Source organism: Pollicipes pollicipes, unplaced genomic scaffold (genome assembly GCF_011947565.3).
Source record: "Pollicipes pollicipes isolate AB1234 unplaced genomic scaffold, Ppol_2.1 Scaffold_3447;HRSCAF=4054_pilon_pilon_pilon, whole genome shotgun sequence".
Lineage (NCBI taxonomy): Eukaryota > Metazoa > Arthropoda > Thecostraca > Pollicipedomorpha > Pollicipedidae > Pollicipes > Pollicipes pollicipes.
In genome coordinates, this window is record NW_023596297.1 from 1,369,285 (window position 1) to 1,377,090 (window position 7,806).

Genomic DNA, 7,806 nt, shown 5'->3' on the forward strand with positions numbered 1-7,806 from the left:
TTCGGTTGATGGTTCGGATTCGTTCCATACGCGCTTGTACTCGATTTGGCATTGCAAGATGATTTGACTGATTGCGTTTGTGAATGATTGTCCTGACTCAAAGATGTAAACAAGTTAGAAAAGTGACAACTTAGACCACAGTCAACTAAAGTTACGTGATGGGAGCTAGAATGACATTTTTCTGTTTTGGCAAAAAGAAAACCTCCTTAACGCACCTCAGCGCACATCGCACCCGGCCCATTGGAGACCTGAAGGGTATGCTTCAGGCAAAATGTTTACTGCGATAGGCTGGGAAACCAAGTCGGAGCGAATGCTGAAGCAATGCACCAAATGGACCGCACAAACAATGCCCGGTGAAATCAGAGAAATTGTACAAATTATGGTGCGCGAACTGCGCACGAAGGTGCGCCTTTCCAGCAAACATGACCTCTATGCAGCAATCCACTGATTTGGTCACAAAGTCCACTACGGCGGCCAGCAACCATGAGCATTTCATTGAGATGTCTCGAGAGGAACTGAAAATATACCCATTCAAAGTTTGTCTCATGTTTTAAGTACCCACCCGGTCGTGTTGGCTGTTCCGAGCACAGTGTAAAGTTTAAAATGAATGCGCTCAGTCCCGATTTAAGGCAGCGGCGTTGTCGAAAGTATTAGGTCGGACAGAGATGAAATGCATTGAATTGCATTGCATTGAATTAAGCATAAGGAGGCGTTGCGTTTTGCGTGCATCTATCTCAAATACAAAACGCAAATAACAGTATTTTTTCTAAAATGGCGACCAGCTGCAGAACGTGTAGAGGTTGAACACGGAACGTAGTCCAGTCCTCGGGGTGCAGGCTTCAATGTTGGTGATCTAAGCCATATATAGTTAGCCCAGAGCAGTGTTGTTCAAACCAACAGTCTGCTTGATGGGCACCGACATCTCTTAGCAGCAATGAGACCATAGATTTTTGCAGTGCAGTGGTCAAACTGCTCGTAGATGCCATGCTGGATGGCCCGCTGGGATGACTGGTGTGTTGCGTCATTTCACGCGGGCGCTTCAGATGCGGCCATCTTGCCGCGAACCACACTGGGAATGCACTACGTCACTTACTTTGGAAATCGTTCATATCAACATAAGCAACTCTTGCATGATGCAATATTTTAAGAGCCAGCCTCTGTTGGAAAGTTTTGTTAGAAACTACGCACGACTCATGACTCACGAATTTCATGACCTGGCATATGGGTGCAGAGAAGCACACTGAGCCGCTTCCAAATTCCGAGCGGTTCATATTAGTTTCATATGCTAAGTTCTGCCAGAAACTGTCACCTGAAACATGTCTCCTGGCTTTTCATCAATAGTCCGTCATTTGAGGTTTGGTGTCACGCCAGGCTCTCCCCTAAGGAATACTTAAAGTGAACGCAATACAAGCGTTGCAAGCCGCAACTTAGCTAAATGTTACAACAAAAAAAGCGTGTGACGTCAGCATTTTGGAATACAGGATAAGCCATTAACGCCCCCCCCCAAACGCAACTGGTATGATTGGTGGCAGTGTCCATGGAGATTTGTTATAACAATGCCTGTTACACCTCTGTGGAAGAGCAAGGAACAACTTAACATTTGCAAAAATCAAGAAACTGTCATATAATCACTTCCTTCACACTCGTCGTAACGTTGGGCAAGCAAATGCAAAAGAAACATATTCATCTGAGATGAATAACACTCTTGATTGCAGGATTGCTGTAGATTACAGGGTACTGCCCCGTCGCCACGCGAACACACGCTGCTGGTTTGTAAGTTCGTTTGCCAGTGCTGACCTGACAACTAAGAGGCATGAATACATTCTAAGGCCAGGTTACAATACAGATCCTGGATCTCACAGTCAAGCATGCAAGTATCCATTGTTATGGGCCAACGAATCTTACCACAACCTTCCCCGCTCGGGTACTGCCGACTCGGTTGTTGGCTAAAAATGGCCGAGCGTCGTGACTGACTATTGGCCACAGGGGACGAACTGAGCCCCCCCCCCCCCCCCCCCTCCTCCTCCGTCACCGCGGCCAAACCTGTGGTCACGTCGTCCCAAGAATGAAAGGATTAGTTCAGAGGCGAGGCAAATACCCATAGCGACTGCGCGAATGGGCGCAAGTGTCCTATGCCTGAAACTGCTTCTGTACAATCGTGTGGGAGAGGGGCCTGGACTCCAGCTGACTATATCTCTGCCTGGGTCCTCTGGACCTCACAAGTAGCCCATTAGTGCGAAGAAAGGGCAACATAACGATAGCAGAATATAGTGTGACAAGTGAGAACTCTTCTCTGATCAGGCAAATGTATGCATCCACAATTAATGTTCGTTGCTGAGAGTTGTTAATGCACTTATTTCTGACCAGGGTTCGTTGCTGTTTGAGAACGTATCGACAACAAGGCCATTGGTCTTTCTGACCGGAGTGGATTGTTAAATTCTAGATGTTGACTGCGACTGACGACTCAACCCCACGTAACAAGGACGTTACTGTTGTCCAGCGTTCTTAAGCACTGGACGTGATGGGGATGTTTGAGGGTTTTGGGAGCTCGTCGGCTTCTGAGACCATTCTGCGCTCGAATCCACCCGAGTGTTATCCTGGGTAGCACGTCGGCTACTAAGGCTGTTTCGCGCTCGAATTTACTACTTGCTGAGCGTTATGCTGCTAGAAGGATGAGTATATGACATGGAGACTTATAGTGCCCAGAAAGTGCGGCAATTGATGAGGCTCTATTTCATGATGTTTATTAGCGACGTCAGTGGCCAAGGACCATCGAGTAATTTTTGCCTCTCAGCAAAGAGCTATCAACAGTCGACCAAAGCATGGACCATAGTCGGCAATTGGCCGCATCTGCTGCAAGAAGAACTCTTTGAGCGTTGTTTAATCGAAATATATGCGTGCTGCACGTTTGGCTAATGTGCGCTTCTTTACGTGATTTTAGAAATGACGATGCTCAGGCGCCTAGGAATGGTTTGAAAGCTTTCAGCTTGTTTGAATGGTGCTCCTCGCTCCAGCTGGCTTGCTATTTGGCGAGCATATACTCATTCCCTATAAGCACATGCCATTTGAAGAAATTCACAGTGTACTGACAGATGTAAAACCTAGTTTAGGCGGGCGATTTTGGTGGTGCCGCGGCGGCCGCCGAAGCGCCGGCAGCCGCCGCGGTGTGCCGCTGTGATTGCTTACGTCACACGTTTGGCTGGCTACGTCACACCTTAGCCGCTGGCGGCCGGTTCCCGTACTGATACGGGTTCCCGTAGAGCCGTAGTGCAACGGAGTCTCGTTTTCTCAGTGGCTTGCCGCGGCATTGCGCAGCAGGGGAAAGGAGGGAAGGGGCGGGGAGGGGAGTGCGGCCGGTGCTTAGATGTTGATGTGGGGGCAAATGCGGATGTGGCTCAAAATGTGTTGCCATGAAAACAGTGGCTTGAAAGAAATGAATAGCTCGTATTGCTTAGACTCGGGTTACATAATCATCCCGATCACTGCCGCAGAATGTCTGGATTGAAACCCAAGGGATATCGATTGCCACTCCAGACGCAGTACTTGCTTACGCCTATTAACAAGGGCGGATTCAGAATGTAGGCATACAAAGCGACACCATCGAATTTGCCATGAACACCAAAAGTTTTCAGTCCGAATGCTTGTTTTATATCAGATCTTTCTTTGTCATCATATCATGCATTTTGACTAGTCCTCCGCACCTCTTTCTTGGATAAGTATGTGTCCATTTCAAGGCCGTTTTTTTGCGTTTTAGATAACTGAAATGGGCTCAATAGTAGCTGAAGACATCAAAATGGTGTTCAAATAATTGATTACGTTCATAAATGCCTCCGAACCCATTATTTCTTCATACATTGATTATCTCGTGGGAACACATGAGTGCAATTCATTGGTCAGTGAAGTGACATGCAACGTTCCTCTTGTTTGACGGTTATTTGAGCGCAATTCGTGAAACAAACTTGCAATAAAAAAGCGTTATTGTTGCCAACATGCGTTGCAAGCATTTGCTTGCTTTTTGTTATTTCCAGGACACAACGTTCCTTGCAGAATCAATATGTCACAAGTATGCCGATTGGAAATATTGATTCCGTGGAAAAATTTGGATTTGGCTGCACTGAAAACGTGGTTAACAGACACCGGCGCGTGCCGCATGAAGCTATTTCTGTTTGTGTTGAGTACTGGGTGGGTGAAGGGTGGTGTCTGCGTGCGTGGAATCTGTACATGGGTCGACCAACTGCCACAACGTGTTCCACCAAGGCTGCCCTTGATAGACTGTTCTGAATCTGTATGCTATAAGTTGTAAGGTATTTTTAGTTGAACTATTTATTTCAACAGCTCTTTGAGACCACCTTGTTTTCTAGCCAAATCAGCAACCCAAGTCTCAGGGACGTATGTGCACCATGTACACTTATGAATATAGATATGATGGATACTGAATGCAGCTCAGGGCTGGGGTGTGATCATGTGCATGGGTGCTATCATTTTTTTTCAGCTTAACTTAATCTGGTAGCAGGGCGGCAATTTCCCATTCAGTTAGGGGAAGAGGAGGTAGCATCAAAGTCATAGAAGTCGTATAGAAGGGACTTGTGCTGACGGGCGTAGTTCTTCGTCATTGAGTGCCCATTTGTTATTTATTTAAAGGACTGTCTTGACCACCAAAAATGTTTCGAACTTCTGATGCACAGCATTGTTGCTGTATAGACAGCTTACAGTTTGATTTGAGCAATATCTCAAGTGCATTTAGTGAGCTACAAAAACAGTATATTCTTGCATGTCATAAGATCAGTTTGGGACAGCCCGAAATGTCATTATCTGGAGTGCAGAGACTACAGGGGCCAGGATGCTGTGTCCAGCAGCTTGGTGGAAATCACATGTACCCGAGTTATTATCTTTATTATTCCCAGGACATTAACATGCAACTGACTGCCCAGAGTTGTAATTATGTGTGTTATTTGGGTTGCAGCTTTCAGCATCATTACATGATGTATCCCTCTGAGGTCCTTCGGATCGACCTGGGGGCTCCAGCCCCCATTTCGCCAGAATGACAGCCGCTCGGGATCCTGGACTGGGAAGAAACGACCCTCTACCCCCTGGCCAGGAAATTTCACCTGTACATTTTCGAGGTTGATTTCCTGGACGAATTAAACATTTACAGCAACACAGCCAATAGAGGTTGTGTCACTGCGTCATAAGTTCGTAGTATTTAGACTCACTTTAGACTCATAGTCTTTAGCGTGTTAATCCGCTACGAACACCAATCTGAAAATGACATGTGAAATATATGGCACGGGTATTTTCTACACGTGTACTATTTCGTTTCAAGAAGCGTTCGAAAGTACTATTTTTTGATGCGGGTATTTTTTACCCACCCGTTGACCGCCACTTATGTCAATGTTAGCTTTGAAACCAATGCTAAGCGGCTTGCGAGCGCAAATGCTGGAAGCTCTTTCTTTTTTCGTAATTTTCCGCGAATATATTTTTAAGAAATATGTATACTCATAGGTTAACAAGGGTTAAGCGTACCAATGCAATCTTCCACCCTGTTTCGATCGACGCTGCCCTTCAACACACTCTTCCTCAGTAGCGGCCCATCTTAATTATGAGCTTATTGCATCTTTGTAAGACCCCAAGAGAACCCGGCGACACCCCTGACTGTCATGAATTTAAAAAAGTCGAAGGATTCATTGTAAATTGAGCAGCTACCACAGTCTATTCGTTGCAGCATTTAGTTCCTAGCTGCTTTATTTCATTTACTTTAAACTATATGCATAATTACACCTTCTGACACCTCCTGTCTTCTCTTTTAGTCAAAAAGGTAAAAATTAAATTTAGATTTGTTGGCTAGTATCCGGTGGCTCATGATCGGGATAAATTAAAGGAATCGGATTCCCTGCTGCCTTTCTATCCTCAGGACCCCTGTGTTAACTTCGGTGCACCTCTCTTTTGCCGTGACTCTGGCTGTGCCCTTGAGCAAAGTGCCTGTGCACGGCTTTGATGAAGTCCTGGAGATCCGTTTGATTTGTGCAGCCAGTGGGGATGGTCTGTCCGGCCTTACCGCTGCATATATTTGCGACTGCGGCATGGCTCTTTACTTGCGGATGCGGATACGGATACGGATACAGGATACGGATACGGATATACGGATACAACAGTTTAATACGCGAGATGAATATTTTTCTTGACAATTTCGCCAGCAGATAACATCGGCCGCGTATTGCGATGAACTTTTGCATCCGAATGCAGCACAACGCAACGCACAACGTGTCGACGGCGCATGCGCAGTATATCTACTAACCCTTGGTTGCCGAGTCTGTAAGCCATTCTACGTGTGCATCGCTGGAGTCACATTCTTCAGGTTGAATTTTGGCAATTTTTGTGATTCTTCATGATACGCAAAACTTAGAGCACAACTTTTGCTCGTTTCAATGCTAACCTGCACAACACATTTCATAGATTCCGAGAAGATGGCCTATGATTTCCTACCAACAAGTGCATCCCGTAAAAAGTCCACGAACTTCACTCACCCCTTGAGGCAGCAACACTCAGTCCCACCCACCACTAAAGTGTGCTTGCTCCCCCTACCCTGTGCCCACCCTTTAGTGGTGAGTTGGTATTGAGTGTTGCTATGATCCGGCAGGCATTTGTGGATGCTTGTAAAGCGCTCTTTCTGTCCGAAGGGGAGAAGCCACACTAAACGTTTCTCCCGCAAGGGATCTGCCTTCTGCCAGAGTAAGAACTGGGAGCCCCTCGGCCCCAGCTCTCAACTTAGTAGGGTTGCCTTACCTCGCCGTCCCTCACACGAGATGATGGAGGACGATGTTGAGGTGGTCACCTTGCGAGCCAGTCTCGGGGCCCATTAGCATGCACCTTTGGCCTGGATTTGCCAACCTGTGAGTGTCCCATGTCGACGCCGCTCGTAAGTAACCGGTTTATCGGGCGCCGTCGCACGACACTGGCTAGGAGCCAAGAAGGCTGGGCGTCAGATGACAAGGAGGAGCCGTCGGGCGCAGCGTCCGCCTGGTGTTTCACCCGTGGAGCTGTGCTCTGGCCCACACCGAGGAGGTGTCCGATCAGCCCTCCGTGAGTCAGGGCACTGGCTTCCGTGGGCACGTGCCCGACGGCTCCGCAGCGTCACTTCTGGCACTCCGACCCGCGTAAAGTGCGTCTGAAGCTCTGGGAACACGGCAGATGCCCGCTGTGCCGTCTTCGTGTTGAGCCCGGCGGTGGATAGGGATTCGGTGTGCCGAGACCCCTCTCATGTCATATGTTAACTCAAACCCACAACACGACCGCTGCCGGCCCTCCTGGTGCGGACTAGGCGTCACATGAGCGAGGCGGTGTGTGTGGTCGATGGGCTGGTTTCTAGTGAGCTTCCTTCGTGGCCGTTGTTTCGAAATTCGGACTTACTAACACGTACTCCGCGCAATTTCCGCAAGAAAACAGGTGCAGCTGTGCGTGGAAAAGGTACCACGCGGCACGCGAGGAATGGTTAAACCTTTCCGACGCTCAATACATCTATGCATTTTTTTCAATAGACGCTGAATCTGCACTCGCACCGAATCAAGCGATAAAATATCATCTCAGTTGTAATGGATAATTACACATATTGAGGTGTCGCGCTGGACCGCCCACTGTCGTACATAAACAGTCTTCGTTTGAAATGCTTCAATGCCATGGGCATTTTGAAAATCATTTCACATACGACATATGGAGCAGAGTGAAAGATGATGCTGACTCTCAACCGGGCACTCATCTGATCAAAGATGCATCACGCTCGTGTCGTGCATGATGCTGCCCGTTACTCCG